Below are 19,152 nucleotides of genomic sequence, written 5' to 3' on the forward strand. Positions count from 1 at the left end.
TGTAGGGAGAGCGTTAGGCAGGGAAGAAGACAAAAAAACTGCTTCTGCTGCTAGCGATTTGGCCTGCACAACACACAAGTCACTGTGTGTGCAGTGCAAGGGGAGGCTATATTGTGGTGTATCAGTGGTGTTGGTTGTTGGGCTGCCTTCTAAGGCATCCTGACACGCTGGCATTGCTGTTTACCCACTGCTCCGCAAACTGCTTTTTTAAAAGCAATCCAATCTCCCTTATCCTCTCGTCACTTTGGTCACAGGCAGCTGTGCCATCGAGCGTGTCACATAGCGCTCAGATATCAGTGGGCCGCACACAATCCACAAGTGTCCACTGTCCACAAGTGTACGCAGAGATTCAAAATCTCCATTATCCTCTCGTCACTTTGATCACAGGCAGCTGTGCCAATGAGCGTGTCACATAGCGCTCAGATATCAGTGGGCCGCACACAATCCACAAGTGTCCACTGTCCACAAGTGTACGCAGAGATTCAAAATCTCCATTATCCTCTCGTCACTTTGGTCACAGGCAGCTGTGCCATCGAGCGTGTCACATAGCGCTCAGATATCAGTGGGCCGCACACAATCCACAAGTGTCCACTGTCCACAAGTGTACGCAGAGATTCAAAATCTCCATTATCCTCTCGTCACTTTGGTCACAGGCAGCTGTGCCATCGAGCGTGTCACATAGCGCTCAGATATCAGTGGGCCGCACACAATCCACAAGTGTCCACTGTCCACAAGTGTACGCAGAGATTCAAAATCTCCATTATCTTCTCGTCACTTTGGTCACAGGCAGCTGTGCCATCGAGCGTGTCACATAGCGCTCAGATATCAGTGGGCCGCACACAATCCACAAGTGTCCACTGTCCACAAGTGTACGCAGAGATTCAAAATCTCCATTATCCTCTCGTCACTTTGGTCACAGGCAGCTGTGCCATCGAGCGTGTCACATAGCGCTCAGATATCAGTGGGCCGCACACAATCCACAAGTGTCCACTGTCCACAAGTGTACGCAGAGATTCAAAATCTCCATTATCCTCTCGTCACTTTGGTCACAGGCAGCTGTGCCATCGAGCGTGTCACATAGCGCTCAGATATCAGTGGGCCGCACACAATCCACAAGTGTCCAGTGTCCAAAAGTGTACGCAGAGATTCAAAATCTCCATTATCCTCTCGTCACTTTGGTCACAGGCAGCTGTGCCATCGAGCGTGTCACATAGCGCTCAGATATCAGTGGGCCGCACACAATCCACAAGTGTCCAGTGTCCAAAAGTGTACGCAGAGATTCAAAATCTCCATTATCCTCTCGTCACTTTGGTCACAGGCAGCTGTGCCATCGAGCGTGTCACATAGCGCTCAGATATCAGTGGGCCGCACACAATCCACAAGTGTCCAGTGTCCAAATGTGTACGCAGAGATTCAAAATCTCCATTATCCTCTCGTCACTTTGGTCACAGGCAGCTGTGCCATCGAGCGTGTCACATAGCGCTCAGATATCAGTGGGCCGCACACAATCCACAAGTGTCCACTGTCCACAAGTGTACGCAGAGATTCAAAATCTCCATTATCCTCTCGTCACTTTGGTCACAGACAGCTGTGCCATCGAGCGTGTCACATAGCGCTCAGATATCAGTGGGCCGCACACAATCCACAAGTGTCCACTGTCCACAAGTGTACGCAGAGATTCAAAATCTCCATTATCCTCTCGTCACTTTGGTCACAGGCAGCTGTGCCATCGAGCGTGTCACATAGCGCTCAGATATCAGTGGGCCGCACACAATCCACAAGTGTCCAGTGTCCAAAAGTGTACGCAGAGATTCAAAATCTCCATTATCCTCTCGTCACTTTGGTCACAGGCAGCTGTGCCATCGAGCGTGTCACATAGCGCTCAGATATCAGTGGGCCGCACACAATCCACAAGTGTCCACTGTCCACAAGTGTACGCAGAGATTCAAAATCTCCATTATCCTCTCATCACTTTGGTCACAGGCAGCTGTGCCATCGAGCGTGTCACATAGCGCTCAGATATCAGTGGGCCGCACACAATCCACAAGTGTCCACTGTCCACAAGTGTACGCAGAGATTCAAAATCTCCATTATCCTCTCGTCACTTTGGTCACAGGCAGCTGTGCCATCGAGCGTGTCACATAGCGCTCAGATATCAGTGGGCCGCACACAATCCACAAGTGTCCACTGTCCACAAGTGTACGCAGAGATTCAAAATCTCCATTATCCTCTCGTCACTTTGGTCACAGGCAGCTGTGCCATCGAGCGTGTCACATAGCGCTCAGATATCAGTGGGCCGCACACAATCCACAAGTGTCCAGTGTCCAAAAGTGTACGCAGAGATTCAAAATCTCCATTATCCTCTCGTCACTTTGGTCACAGGCAGCTGTGCCATCGAGCGTGTCACATAGCGCTCAGATATCAGTGGGCCGCACACAATCCACAAGTGTCCAGTGTCCAAAAGTGTACGCAGAGATTCAAAATCTCCATTATCCTCTCGTCACTTTGGTCACAGGCAGCTGTGCAATCGAGCGTGTCACATAGCGCTCAGATATCAGTTAGCCGCACACAATCCACAAGTGTCCACTGTCCACAAGTGTGTGCAGAAATTCTAAAACTCCCCTGTCCTATAGACACCTTGTACCTTGTTTTACATTACTATATAGTTTATTGGATTTTGTCTACATTTCTACCAAAAATGAGGAAGGCTGGTGGAAGAGGCCGTGGAATTGGGCGGGGGTTGGCAGCTGGTAATGATGGTGTTGGTGGTGGATCTGATGGTAGTGGCAAGAGCAAAATAGGACCGAATGCAGGAGGTGCTGACCCTGCGTCATCGTCTGACTACATAAGGCCTCGAACGCTTAGTTTTCTAGGAGTTGGCAAACCGCTTTTAAAGGCAGAGCATCAGGAAAAAGTTTTGTCTTACATTGCTGACTCAGCCTCCAGCTCTATCGCCTCCTCTTCTTCAGTTGTAAAAAGTAAAAGCACTGAGTCGTCATTGGAGGCTCATGTTCATGAACCACACCTTTCCTTGTGTCCTTCACCCCAACCAAGATTGAAGGATGACGCAGGCCATACTACTGATTACTCCATGGAGCTGTTTTCACATACCATGCCTTGATTATCAAGTGAAATGGTGAATTACCCAGGCCAAGATGAATCTGACATGGAGTGCACTGATGCACAGCCGCTGATGGATGATTCTGCTGGTACATTCACTCAGAGCACTACATTGTCCTCGCAGTGTACAGAGCCAGATTTTGACCCTGATGAGACTCAGGTGCCCCTTCCCGCACACTATACCACCATACACGGTGACACAGAGAAAGGTGCACATGACATAGAAGAGGAGGTGATGGATGACCCAGTTGTTGACCCAGATTGGCATCCATTGGGGGAAGAGGGTGCTGCTTCCAATAGCTCAGATGAGGAGCATCCACAGCAGACATCGACATCGCAACAGCTGTTATCTGGCAGGCCCGGAGCACTCCAAAGACAGGTTCCAAACATCAAAAGAGTTGCTGGACAGCTTGTCCAGAGGGTCAAAAGATCACAGCGTGCTAGGCCGCAAAATGTCTGCCAAAGTAGGAAGAGGGCAGTGTGGCAGTTTTTTTAACAAAATCCTCATGATCAGGCCAAGGTTATCTGTAAGAAGTGCGCAAAGACCTTTAGCCGAGGGAAAAATCTGAAAAATTTGAATACCAGTTGCATGCTTAGACATTTAACCAGCATGCACTTGCAAGCGTGGACACAACACCAAACCTCAAGTGCCACATGTGCAACTGATCACAACGAAGGTAGTCAGCAACGCTACATTGTTTCCCCCACTGTAAGCACACCGGTTAGCACAGCAGCAAATGTTGAGGTGTAGTTGCAAGGCCACAGCAGTCAGGGAATCCCACTGTTATATCAACGAAAGACTGATTCTAGGCCATCAGAAAGAACACCAACTCCATCACCATCATCAACCCTCTCTCAGTCCGCCCTGTCCACCGCTACTTCCACCATATGCAGCTCTCAAGTCCAGCTCACCCTCCCAGACACTATGAGTAGGTCAAGAAAGTACTCAGTCTTTCATCCGCGTACACTGGGTTTGAACGCCCACATTGCCAAACTAATCTCGTTTGAGATGATGCCCTTTCGGTTGGTGGAAAGCACAGCTTTCTGCGAACTCATGGCCTATGCAGTACCACGCTATGACCTACCCAGTCGCCACTTCTTCTCTCGCAAAGCCATCCCAGCCCTCCACCATCATGTGAAAGACCGCATTGTCCATGCACTCAAGCAGTCAGTGAGTGGAAAGGTGCACCTCACAACTGATGCATGGTCCAGTCGGCATGGCCAGGGCCGTTACGTGTCCATCAATGCGCACTGGGTTAATGTGGTGGATGCTGGGTCCACAGGGGACAGCGGTGGTGAGACAGTGCTGCCTAGCCCACGGTCTAGGAAACAGTTGGCTGTAGGCGTTCGACCCTCCTCCTCCTCCTCCTCCTCCAGAAGCGACAGCTCGTCCACAGAGCGCAGTCGTACGAGCACTCCATCTGCAGCTGCCACTGTTGAAACACGATGTGTCCCCCTATCGAGCAGCTAGTGGAAAGCGTCAGCAGGCTGTGTTGCAGATGATGTGTTTGGGCGACAGACACACCGCCGAGGTGCTGGCCGAGTACTTGAAGCGACAAACTGAGTCATGGCTGGGCAGTGTACATCTTGAGGCAGGCAAGGTAGTTAGTGATAACGGCCGTAATTTTGTGGCAGCCATAGCCCTTTCAAAACTCAGCCACATACCTTGCTTGGCTCACACCTTGAACCTGGTAGTGCAGTGCTTCCTCAAAAATTATCCGGAGTTAACAGCCCTGCTCCAGAAGGTGCGAAGAATGTGCGCGCACATCCGCCGGTCGCCTGTACACTCCGTTCGTATGCAGAAGCTGCAGCGATTGCTCCACCTTCCCAACCACCGCCTCATTATCGACATTGCAACAAGGTGGAACTCCACCCTGCACATGGTGGAGCGGCTGTGCGAGCAGAGGCAGGCCATAATGCATTTGTGGGAGGATACACGGCCAGGCACTTTGAGAGCAGACATGGAGTTGACAGGCGTGCAGTGGTCGAAGCTGAAAGACCTTTGTAAAGTCCTTCAGTGTTTTGAGGAATGCACACGGCTGGTAAGCGCAGACGATGCCATCCTAAGCATGAGCATCCCACTTATGCGTCTGCTCATGCAAACTTTGACGCACCTTAAGGAGCAGGCGTCTGCAGCCAATGTTGATGAGGAGGAAGAGGAGGAGGGAATCCTTGATGACATTCAGCCATTGTCTGCTCAGGGACCTCTCCTGGACGAGGTGGAGGAAGAAGAGGAGGAGGAGGAGGAGGATGATGGGGATGATTACTTAGGGGAGGAGGATGCATCTCGTGGGGCAAGTGAAAATGTTGGCGTGGCAAGGTCTGGTACAGGGTTTGTGCGTGACTGGAGGGATGTGGATTTGCCAGAAAGTGCTCCTCCACCCAGCACTCGCAGTGCATCATTGACACCGGGAACATTGGCCCACATGTCAGATTATGCCTTGCGGATCCTAAAAAGGGACCCCCGCATTGCCAAAATGATGATCGATGACGACTACTGGTTGGCCAGCATCCTGGATCCACGCTATAAAGGCAAATTACAAAACATCATGCCACAGGAGAACCTTGACCTAATATTGGCTAATAAACAAGCAACTCTGGTAAATCGGTTGCTTGAGGCATTCCCAGCACACAGCAGCGGTGATGGTTCTCACACGAGCCGTACCGGCCGGGGGCAGCTTGGCAGAGGTGTTCGTGGTGCACACAGCAGAAGTGGCGTTGGAGACAGGGGTTTCATGACAATGTTGTGGACTGATTTTTCAAATACCGCTCACACAACTGGTAATACTGCATCGATGGAAAGTGACAGGAGACAGCAGTTGTCAACTATGGTTACAAACTACTTTTCCTCCCATATCGATGTTCTCCCACGCAGGTCATTCCCCTTTGACTATTGGGCTGCTAAACTGGACACCTGGCCTGAATTGGCCCAATATGCCTTACAGGAGCTCGCTTGCCCAGCTGCAAGTGTGCTATCGGAAAGAGTCTTCAGTGCAGCTGGATCAATCCTGACAGAAAAAAGGACCCGTCTGTCAACCCAAAATGTGGATGATCTAACCTTCATTAAAATGAACCACGCATGGGTTTCCAAGGATTTTGTCCCACCTTCCCCTGATGACACATAGGGTGACAGAAAAATGGCTTGCTTTGGTCCACCTCTTCCTGGTACTTCACCTATTTCGCCTTTTGCATCAGTTGAATGTCCAACATCAACATATGCCACTTTCTAAAACTCCCTAACTGTGCTGCCTCCCCCCCCATGGCCGGGGTCACCACCTAGCGCACGACACCGTGCGAGTGCCGTTGCCCTGGACAGGTGGGTAGGCTGACTCTTGGGCGCGGGCACTGGCACAGGGTCCCTCATAGTGCAATCAAGTGTCTCTGACGGTGGTGGTGCACACCCGCCTTCAGACACACCGCTGTACTATGAGGGGCCCAGTGCCAGTACCGACGCCCACGAGTGGGCCCCCCTTGCTTGGCCAGGGCCCCAGCATTTGCAATCTTTACCTCTCCCTGCTCCTTTGCTGTGTAATCTGGGCCGTCAAATCCATACTGTGCCTGACACCGTCTGAGCCTGCCTCCTGATGTATAGACATATATTTTGAATGTGTACGCTATCCATACATGTTATCCGGGGATACGTTACCCCTTCTAAACTTTGTGCAATGACGTGCAATCCATACTGGGCCTAACACCGTCTGAGCCTGCCTCATGCTGTATAGACATATATTTTGAATGTGTACACTATCCATACATGTTATCCGGGGATACGGTACCCCTTCTAACCTTTGTGCAATGACGTGCAATCCATACTGGGCCTAACACCGTCTGAGCCTGCCTCATGCTGTATAGACATATATTTTGAATGTGTACGCTATCCATACATGTTATCCAGGGATACGGTACCCTTTCTAACCTTTGTGCAATGACGTGCAATCCATACTGGGCCTAACACCGTCTGAGCCTGCCTCATGCTGTATAGACATATATTTTGAATGTGTACGCTATCCATACATGTTATCCGGGGATACGGTACCCCTTCTAACCTTTGTGCAATGACGTGCAATCCATACTGGGCCTAACACCGTCTGAGCCTGCCTCATGCTGTATAGACATATATTTTGAATGTGTACGCTATCCATACATGTTATCCAGGGATACGGTACCCTTTCTAACCTTTGTGCAATGACGTGCAATCCATACTGGGCCTAACACCGTCTGAGTCTGCCTCATGCTGTATAAACATATATTTTGAATGTGTACGCTATCCATACATGTTATCCGGGGATACGGTACCCCTTCTAACCTTTGTGCAATGACGTGCAATCCATACTGGGCCTAACACCGTCTGAGCCTGCCTCATGCTGTATAGACATATATTTTGAATGTGTACGCTATCCATACATGTTATCCAGGGATACGGTACCCTTTCTAACCTTTGTGCAATGACGTGCAATCCATACTGGGCCTAACACCGTCTGAGCCTGCCTCATGCTGTATAGACATATATTTTGAATGTGTACGCTATCCATACATGTTATCCGGGGATACGGTACCCCTTCTAACCTTTGTGCAATGACGTGCAATCCATACTGGGCCTAACACCGTCTGAGCCTGCCTCATGCTGTATAGACATATATTTTGAATGTGTACGCTATCCATACATGTTATCCGGGGATACGGTACCCCTTCTAACCTTTGTGCAATGACGTGCAATCCATACTGGGCCTAACACCGTCTGAGCCTGCCTCATGCTGTATAGACATATATTTTGAATGTGTACGCTATCCATACATGTTATCCAGGGATACGGTACCCTTTCTAACCTTTGTGCAATGACGTGCAATCCATACTGGGCCTAACACCGTCTGAGCCTGCCTCATGCTGTATAGACATATATTTTGAATGTGTACGCTATCCATACATGTTATCCGGGGATACGGTACCCCTTCTAACCTTTGTGCAATGACGTGCAATCCATACTGGGCCTAACACCGTCTGAGCCTGCCTCATGCTGTATAGACATATATTTTGAATGTGTACGCTATCCATACATGTTATGCGGGGATACGGTACCCCTTCTAACCTTTGTGCAATGACGTGCAATCCATACTGGGCCTAACACCGTCTGAGCCTGCCTCATGCTGTATAGACATATATTTTGAATGTGTACGCTATCCATACATGTTATCCGGGGATACGGTACCCCTTCTAACCTTTGTGCAATGACGTGCAATCCATACTGGGCCTAACACCGTCTGAGCCTGCCTCATGCTGTATAGACATATATTTTGAATGTGTACGCTATCCATACATGTTATCCGGGGATACGGTACCCCTTCTAACCTTTGTGCAATGACGTGCAATCCATACTGGGCCTAACACCGTCTGAGCCTGCCTCATGCTGTATAGACATATATTTTGAATGTGTACGCTATCCATACATGTTATCCGGGGATACGGTACCCCTTCTAACCTTTGTGCAATGACGTGCAATCCATACTGGGCCTAACACCGTCTGAGCCTGCCTCATGCTGTATAGACATATATTTTGAATGTGTACGCTATCCATACATGTTATCTGGGGATACGGTACCCCTTCTAACCTTTGTGCAATGACGTGCAATCCATACTGGGCCTAACACCGTCTGAGCCTGCCTCATGCTGTATAGACATATATTTTGAATGTGTACGCTATCCATACATGTTATCCAGGGATACGGTACCCTTTCTAACCTTTGTGCAATGACGTGCAATCCATACTGGGCCTAACACCGTCTGAGCCTGCCTCATGCTGTATAGACATATATTTTGAATGTGTACGCTATCCATACATGTTATCCAGGGATACAGTACCCTTTCTAACCTTTGTGCAATGACGTGCAATCCATACTGGGCCTAACACCGTCTGAGCCTGCCTCATGCTGTATAGACATATATTTTGAATGTGTACGCTATCCATACATGTTATCCGGGGATACGGTACCCCTTCTAACCTTTGTGCAATGACGTGCAATCCATACTGGGCCTAACACCGTCTGAGCCTGCCTCATGCTGTATAGACATATATTTTGAATGTGTACGCTATCCATACATGTTATCCGGGGATACGGTACCCCTTCTAACCTTTGTGCAATGACGTGCAATCCATACTGGGCCTAACACCGTCTGAGCCTGCCTCATGCTGTATAGACATATATTTTGAATGTGTACGCTATCCATACATGTTATCCAGGGATACGGTACCCTTTCTAACCTTTGTGCAATCACGTGCAATCCATACTGGGCGTGAGAACGGCTGGCGAGCTGTTAAGCAAGCTACAGCACCTGTCCAGACAAGTACAGGGATTCCCTAGCGAGGAGACTTATTTGATTGTTTTCTATGTTGGGACAGCAGTTTTTGGGGAGCACTATACTCTGGAGAATGATAGATGGGGCCCACCATACACTGGAACATTCCAAAGGTGGACATCAGACACTGGAGCAGCATTTACAGGGCCCATTATACACTAGAGCATTAGAAATGGGGCCCATTATGTTTGGAGCATTATTTGGGCCCATAAGACAGTGGAGCTTCATCCATGGGGACCAACATATACTGTAGCATTATGTGGAGCTCATCATATACTGTTTCAAACATTATATGGGACCAATGATTTTGTATGGAGAAATAGATGGGCCTCGTCATGAGATGTAAAAAGTGAGGTATTTTTCATTGTACTATACCGCTATTTCTCTGCCGTATCGGAGCATGATGAGTTGTGGTATGTGTTAAAGGGGCGCTCTTTCGCCCAGGGCACATGAAAACCTGCAGCCAGCCCTCCCCCCCACAAATTTAGCCAAATAACCCCCATTTTTCAGTGCGTAACTTGTATTATGAAGTTAATTAAGGTTGACAAGCTTAAGTAAGAAGAATTGATGCTTTTGGCATTCAAATGGGCACTGTAGGTGTGTTTCCTGTCCTCCTCTCACTGCCAACTTTTATTCCCCATTGACTTACATTGGGTTTCGTGTTTCGGGACGACCCCGACTTTTCCCTATAATCGGACGATCTTGCTCGACCCGACTTTTGGAAAAGTCGGGTTTCACGAAACGAAACGCGACCCTAAAAAAGCAAAAGTCGCTCAACTCTACTCATTAATGTAAATGTATGTTTAGGCCCCTTTACATTTAGCGATGCACCAGCGATCCCGACCATGATATGACCTGGTCAGGATCGCTGGTGCATCGCTAAATGATCGCTAGTGAGCTGGCAAACAGGCAGATCTCTCCAGCGACACAGCAGCGGTCGTTACTTACCTTTCAGACGCGGCAATGATGACGTCCTCCGCCCGCGTACACGCATCACTCGTCGGCGCCAGCAGGAAGCAGCCGACGAGAAATGGACCTGGACGATCTTGCGAGATCAGGGATGGCAAGCGGGGGAGCCGGTCGGAGGTAAGTATCATGCATAGCGATATCGCTAGCAATATCGCTGCTGCATCACAAAATCGGTGACGCTTTAGCGATATTGCTAGTGATATCGCTATGTGTAAAGGGCCCTTAACACACGGCATGCCAGAGTAGAGGTTTTATGTGTACTTTTACAGAATACTTATCTTAAAGGGGTTTTTCTATGAACACAGAAGTTATTTTAATTAGTTGATCTTGGAATAAGAAGAACTTTTATAATTGGATGTGGTTAAAAAAAGGTTTCCTTTTTTGAGATAATCTTACACATGTGCCCCTGCTATGTATTGTGCAATAACCATGTTTAACCTTGCAGGAACATGGTCTGATTATACCACAGCTCCTGGGCAGGGGAGGAAGCAAAAGAGAGTATACAGACAATACAGCACGGGATCACAGCTGATTCTTTTTGTGAGATAAAACATTTCCATGTCTGTTTTTAACCCCTTAACCCCGGAGGTATTTTTGCTTTTGTGCTTTCGTTTTTTGTTCCCCTTCTTCCCAGTGCTATAACTTTTTTATTTTTTATTCTAAATGGCAATAAGAGGGCTTGATTTTTTGCAGGACAAGTTGTTCTTTTGAATGACTCCAATGGTTTTAGCATATCTTGTACTGGAAAGCGGAAAAAAAATCCAAGTGCGGTGAAATTGCAAAAAAAGCGCAATCCCACAGTTGTTTTTTTTTACCATGTTCACTAAATGCTAAAACTGACCTGCCATTATAATTTCTCAGGTCATTACAAGTTCATAGCCACCAAACATGTCTAGGTTTTTTTTTATCTACATAGTTTTATCTCACAACAAGAATTGGCTGTGATCTCCTGCTGCAATTTTTGTATATTCTCTTTTTCTTCCTCCCCTGCCCAGGAGCTGTGGTATGATCAGACCATGTTCCTGTACGGTCAGACACAACCATTACACAGTACACAGCAGAGGCACATTTATAAGATTATCTCAGCATAGGGACATTTTTTTTTAACATATCCAATTATAAAACTTTAGATCAACGGACTAAAATGAATTTCGTTTGTGGGAATACTCCATTAAGATAAATATTCTGTAACATTGAATATAAATATCCTATTCAAGCATGCACTTTGTGATGCACACATTTACTTTAACAAGGAACATTTTTAACACATTTGATTGTGAAACTTATTTTTATTCCAAATTCTATTGATTAAAATGAACTTTATTCTTGGGACAACGCCTTAGACGACTCATCCAGAAGTCTGTGAATCTCACTCCGATCATGGACTGCAATGCAAGGATTGTCTGCCCAGGTCTCCTGACCTGAAAGTGACAGTCTAATAGGAAAATATGAAGCAATAGTGTATTTTGGTCCATCATACAACTTACATCCATGAACATCTGCATGAGACTTTATCACGATGTGAACCCATTCTAAAAATGCGGAGAGTAAATATCTAGTAATTTGCATGGAATGAACAACTGTCATGATCTCAGTGCGGGTTTGACTCGCACATGTGGGGTTAATGTCTGGAACCAGTGCTGATGACTGGCACTTCTGAGGTTAAAGGTTATGATCCTAGTGCAGCCTTACCTGCACACCTGGGGCTCATTATTGTGGCCTCTCCCAAGTTCTGGGAAGGCTTCTAATGGCCACAGGAAGCTCCTATCCCCGTCAGTAATACTTTTGCCCTTGGCAGAGTGTGTTGACCGCTGAGTGTGTTTGTGCTGTGTTCTTGTTTGCCTGATAACTTGGTGTATGACTCGGCCTGTTCTCTGGATACTGCTTGTTGGATTCTGCTTGGTACCTTCTATGTCTGTTTGGCTTTGACCACAGCCTGTCCCCGACTATCCGTCCTGTCTCATCCCTGGTACTTTACTGTTATCTCTGTCTATGACCCGGTTTGTCTGACTTTGAGTATTCCTGTATAGTTTTTTGCCTATCTCTGGCAGCAGGATGCTAAGCCCCGCCCCCTACAGTCACATGACCGTAGGTCCTTCACTGCTCACTGACTTCAGCTTCTCCAGGTCCTGTTTGCCTGAACTATACGGCCATGTCTGACCTCAGGCGGTGTGGGTGAGTCCTTGCTCAGCGGTGACTGCACGCCGACCCTAACAGGACCATGACATTATAACTGACCCGTTAGGTTTTTGGGGTTTTTTTTTCTCTGCTGAGAAATATGGATCCCATACAATCTCTGGCTGAACAGATGGAAAGTCTGAGTCAGTTGTTTCAGGGTTTATCTCTGGAGCAGCAAGCTCTTGCTCGTTCTCAGCAGCAGGTTTCTGAGACAGCGCTGGGAGCTTTAGCTGCTGGATCTCTGGGGGCTGGGGCGTGTGATGTTTTGGTGTCTCCAGAACCACCTGTTAAACTGTCTGACTTCTTTTCTGGGAACAAAAAGGATTTCAGGGTCTTCATGGAGGGGTGCAAACTCTTCTTTAGTTTGAGGCCACATTCCTCTGGGGACAAAACTCAGTCGTTATGTCTTTATTAAGAGGGTCCCCACAGGCTTGGGCTTTCTCCCTTCCTCCCACTGCCCTTGAGAGAGTGTCTGTGAATGCATTTTTGAGGCCCTCGGGCACATATATGATGAGCCTGACTGAGTGCGATTGGCAGAGGACATGATGATGAGTGTCTGTCAGGGGAAACACTAGGGCTAGTGGTTTTGCACTGAATTCCGCCGCTGGGCCGCAGAGGTCTCTTGGGGCGATGCCGCACTCCGAGGACTTTTTCGCAGAGGCTTGCCCTAGAGGCTACAGGATGCCTTGGCACTACATCCCCCACCTAACTCTCTCGAGGACGCCATGACACAGGCCGTCCAGATGGACCGCAGGTTGTGGGCAAGGGGGGTGATGCAGGTGGAAACTCCATTGCTCCCTAGTGGAAAAGAGACTGTTTCTCTGACCATGGACGTAGGGGCTCTCTCCCTGAAGGAAAAGGAGAGACAGCGCCGGAGAGAAAGGCAGTTATGGTTTTACTGCGGTAAAACGGGACATTGGAAAAGAGAGTGTCCTGATTGTCCATCCTCAACCCAGTCGACGGGAAACGACTAGGTCTGACTAGTCAGCAGGGAGACTACTCAGACCCTCAGGTACCCTTTTCCTCGTTTTCTAAGGTGTTGCTTCATGTGGAACTGTTAGTGGACGGTTGTTTTTTTCCCTCTACAGCCTTCGTGGACTGCGGATCATCCATCAATCTTATTGACTCCCAATTGGTCACACGCTGAAAGATAGGGACAGTTAGACTCAAGGTTCCGATCAAGGTGGTGGCCATTGACTCCTCCCCCCTCACTAAGGAGGGAATTCTCTTTATGTCTGACTTGTTTTCGCTCAGAGTGGGCGCTGCTCATGTGGAAAACTTAAGTTGTTTGGTTCTGGGCAATCTACCAACAGGATTGGTGTTGGGCATGCCCTGGTTACAATGCCATAACCCAGTAATTATCTGGAAAATGGGGGAGATTGTTCAATGGGGGTTTAATGTTTCGATGTTATGTGATAAATCTGCACTACTGGTCGAACCTGTTAAATCTGTATCTGTGTCATCTATCGAGCTGGAAGGTATTCCTGAGTACCCAAAAGAATTCAAAGATGTATTCTCTGAAAGCGAGGCCGAGACGTTGCCGCCACATAGACCCTTTGACTGCGCTATTGAGTTAGTCCCGCGGGCTAAATTACCTAAAGCCCGTCTGTTTAATTTATCTGGCCCTGAGCACTTGGCCATGAAAGATTACATTGCTGAGAGTCTTCACAAAGGACACATATGTCCCTCAGCCTCACCTGTGGCGGCAGGGTTTTTTTTGTGACGAAAAAAGATGGCGGTTTACGCCCCTGCCTCGATTTTCGTGAGCTCAATAAGATTACTGTACGAAATACGTACACCCTTCCTTTGATTCCTGATTTGTGTAACCAACTTTCAGGGGCTAAATGGTTCTCCAAACTGGATCTTCGGGGGGCATATAATTTGATAAGGGTCCGGGAGGGGGATGAATGGAAAACCGCGTTCCTAACGACTGAGGGACTGTTTGAAAATTTAGTCATGCCGTTTGGTCTTACCAATGCCCCCGCCATATTTCAGAATTTCATCAACGTGGTATTCTCGCATCTCATTGGTCATTTTGTTGTCATTTACTTAGACGATATTTTGATATACTCTCCCAACAGTCATTCTCATCGGAATCATGTACGAACCGTTCTCCAAAGACTGAGGGAAAATCATCTGTATGCCAAATTGGAGAAATGTGTGTTTTTTTGTTCAAGAATTGTCTTTTTTAGGATTAATTGTGTCCTGTGAGAGTTTTCACATGGACCCCAAGAAGGTGCAGGCCATTGCGGATTGGGTGCAACCCTGAGACCTTAAGGGTCTTCAGCGCTTCTTGGGGTTCGCCAATTATTACTGCAAATTTATTCGGGTGTTTTCACAGGTGGTCAGACCACTCACAGATCTTACATGTAAAGGTGCGGATGTGAGAAACTGGTCCTGGCTAGCAAAAGAGGCCTTTGCGACCCTGAAAAGATGCTTTATGTCTGCTCCCGCGTTAGTACAGCCAGATCCGTCCAAACCATTCATCATGGAAGTGGACGCCTCCGAGGTGGGGGTGGGGGCGGTGTTGTCCCAAAGGCCTGCCACTCAGGCCATGTGCTTTCTTTTCCACAAAGTTCTCTGCTGCGGAAAGAAATTACGACGTAGGCAATAGAGAGCTTCTTGCGGTCAAATTGGCATTTGATGAAAGGAAGCACTTTTTGGAGGGGGCCAGTCACCAGGTTACTGTGATCACGGATCACAAAAATTTGTCATACTTTGAGTCTGCTAAAAGACTAACGCCCAGACAGGCCCGTTGGTCACTTTTTTTTCCCGTTTTCAGTTTACGATTACATTTCGTCCAGGGTCTAAGAATGTCAAGGCAGACGCCTTATCGCGCAGTTTTCAGCCGGTGTCTCCCCCTGAGCCACCATCCTCCATTCTTCACCCTGGGGTTGTGTTAGCAGTGGTCTTGTCTGAATTGGAACGGGAGATTCAGGGGGCCCAGTCACTGGCTTCGGCGGCCAAGCCGTGGGGTAAGTTGTTTGTCCCAGAGCAACTTCACCTGAAACTCTTGCAGGAGTTCCATTAATCCAAGCTGAGTGCTCACCCTGGTATTTCAGCCACGTGTCTGGTGGTGGCTAGGATCTTTTGGTGGCTTACCCTTGGTTCGGACATAAAAAAATTCATTTCTGGTTGTGGGGTCAGCACTCATTCTTAAAACTCTCATAGCCAGCCGGCAGGGGAGCTGATGCCCTTGGCAGTGCCCGAAAGACCATGGACTCACTTGTCCATGGATTTTGCAACTAATCTCCCTCCGTCTAAGGGTAATATGGTGTTATGGGTAGTGGTGGACAGATTTTCTAAGCAGGCTCATTTTGTACCCCTGTCCTCACTACCGTCAGCTGAGACTTTATCCAAATTGTTTGTGTAGCATGTGATCCGGTTGCATGGGGTACCCCTGAATATGGTGTCTGATCGTGGTGTGCAGTTTGTGGCTAAGTTTTGGGGTGCTTTTTGCAAAAAATTAGGGATGTCTCTGTCCTTTTCGTCTGCATACCATCCTGAGAGCAATGGTTAGACGGAACGCACTAATCAGTCCCTGGAACAGATCCTTAGGTGTCTAACTTCTGCTAGACAGAATGACTGGTGTGATGCACTGCTGTTGGCTGAATTTGCCTTCAATAGTCGGGTGAGTCAATCCACGGGTATGACTCCTTTCTTGATCAATTATGGGTTCAGTCCTCATTTTGGTGAGTTTTCTCCTCTGGACTCGGGGTGTCCCGGGGCTGAGGGCTCTGTTCAGCGATTAAAGAATACATGGGCGGAAGTCCAGCAGAATATATCTAGGTCTCAGAGCAGGTATAAGTTTTTGCGGACAGGAAACGAACACCAGGTCCCACGTTTCAGGTTGGAGAGAAGGTTTGGCTCCACGCGAAACATTAAGTTGAAGGTTCCTTCAGCCAAGTTGGGGCCCAAATTCATTGGCCCATACAAGATTGTGGAAAAAATCAATCCAGTGGCGTATAGGCTGTGCCTTCCAACTTCTTTCAAGATCCCTAACGTCTTCTATAAATCTCTACTGAAACCTTTTGAAGCAGTCCGAGGAGACTCCGAGTTCGCTGCTCCTCCTGTTTTGGTTGAGGGGCAGGTGGAGTACAAGGTGGGTCATATCATAGATTCCAGGTTGGTACAGCAGTCAGTACAGTACCTGGTTCATTGGAAGGGGTATGGACCGGAAGACAGGTCCTGGGTGCCGGCCCGGTTGATGCATGCTGATCAACTAGTGTGGGCTTTCCATGCTAAGTACCCAGGCAAGCCTGGGGGTCCAGAGACCCCCCGTTGAGAGGGGGGTACTGTCATGATCTCAGTGAGAGTTTGACTCGCACATATGGGGTTAATGTCTGGAACCAGTGCTGATGACTGGCACTTCTGAGGTTAAAGGTTATGATCCTAGTGCAGGCTTACCTGCACACCTGGGGCTCATTATTGTGGCCTCTCCCTGGTTCTGGGAAGACTTCTTATGGCCTCAGGAAGCTCCTATCCCTGTCAGTTATACTTTTGCCCGTGGCAGAGTGTGTTGACCCCTGAGTGTGTTTATGCTGTGTTTGGTTTGCCTGATAATTTGGTGTACGACTAGGCCTGTTCTCTGGATACTGCTTGTTGGATTCTGCTTGGCACCTTCTATGTCTGTTTGGCTTTGACCACTGCCTGTCCCCTACTATCCGTTCTGTCTCATCCCTGGTACTTTACTGTTATCTCTGTGTATGACCCGGTTTGTCTGACTTTGAGTATTCCTGTACAGTATAATTGCCTATCTCTGGCAGCAGAACACTAAGCCTCGCCCCCTTGCTGTCACATGACTGTAGGTCCTTCACTGCTCACTGACTCCAGCTTCTCCAGGTCCTGTTTGCCTGAACTATCTGGCCGTGTCTGACCACGGGCCCCTCTGCAGTGTGGGTGAGTCCTTGCTCAGCGGTGACTGCATGCCGACCCTAACAGGACCGTGACAACAACTAAGTGTATTAGAATGCTGTACAATAATTAAACATTGGTTAGCATATATTTAAATAAAGAATACATAAGACCCTAAACCTAACACTCTACATGTCTAAAAAAGCCTACATTTTCCAATGTGTTTTGATGGCTTTTATGGTACTGTACTTATCTTCTGCGATTGAGAATATTACAATGATTCTTAATCTATTTTTTAGAGCTATTAATTTTACTTTAACAGCATTTTATATAGCTAATGTCTTTGACCTCTAAGCAGTAATATTTTCATCATCTTCTCTGAAATTGTGAGCATTTTTCTAAATTTCATGCTGACATTTCATTAATCAAGACGAAAGAATCTGGATGACATTGCAAAATGTCTAGTTCTGTTATCATCTCAGCTTCATTAGTGCACAGGTTTAAGGATCCATTACCCAGCTCTAATTGCCAAATATTTATATTCTGTTACGATACATCTATGTGGATTTACTGTAACAAAAGGACAGTCAATGAACAAATAAATCATGTCATATCCCTAACAGTAGATACAGCGATGATGTATTGCATTTATCAACGATTATCTAACATACTGTAATATCACATGTGAATTTCAGTCAAGTAAACTATTGTGACAACACAACTATGTTGAGTCAACTGATCTGCTTGAAAACCCTAAGTGTGTCTTGTCAGGAGACCTGTGGTACAATTGTGTCATCGTAAACAATTTTTTTATTCATGTAAGTTTTAGTTATGTTAAAAGCTATTATATAACAAGTGAGTTTCAGACAGATAAGCAACTGTGACATCATAAGTAGGTTTTTATCAGATACATTGTGGTTTGTGATTATGCTATAAGTAATTTGCAGCTCAGTAAGCTATTCTGACATAATTAGCAGGTAGAAAAAAATTGCTTCCCTTCTATTAATGCCAGGTGTGTAATTCACTTCATGTACTGCACTTTCCTTGATGATGTCCATCCATAAAGATCCCAGACTGAATTCATACCATATCTTTGGCTTTTTGGACAAAAGTATTCTGAAAGGTTAAGGCAGTTGATATATACACATTGCCGTAATGTGGGCTGAACCCACAAATTTCATCGGGATCGGCTATCAACTTGTGTATGAGAACCTCCTGTGTCTCCTCCGACAGATGATATTATGTGAGATAAGGATCTCACATGACCAATTTTGGACTGCTTATTTTTTTTTTTATCTCGGTGAGATGTCTGGCAGCTGTACACTTGTCGAGAATAAAGGAGCAAAGCAGTGCAAACACTCCTGTCATGGATGAATTGGCAGTGAAAGATGCAGGCTAAATGATCGACTAAACCATTGCTCAGTTAATAGTTGCTGTACATATAGTGCATGGAGCACCTTAGAACAGTTAATAAAATAGCAAAGAAAAAGTAGATCATACCTGATCAGAAGAAGGATTAAGGTTAAGCCCAATTAATTGTCATTTGACTGACTGCAGCCAGTGTTTTTAGAAGGTCTTGAAAAAATATTAGTCTACCTTAAAGGGGTTGTCCTCTACTAGGACAACCCCTTCTTGAATTAAATGTTTGGCCTCGACAAAATGAAAAACCTATACTCACCT

Source organism: Dendrobates tinctorius, unplaced genomic scaffold (genome assembly GCF_039654945.1).
Source record: "Dendrobates tinctorius isolate UK_male_01 unplaced genomic scaffold, ASM3965494v1 ptg000046l, whole genome shotgun sequence".
In the NCBI taxonomy this organism is placed as follows: Eukaryota; Metazoa; Chordata; class Amphibia; order Anura; family Dendrobatidae; genus Dendrobates; species Dendrobates tinctorius.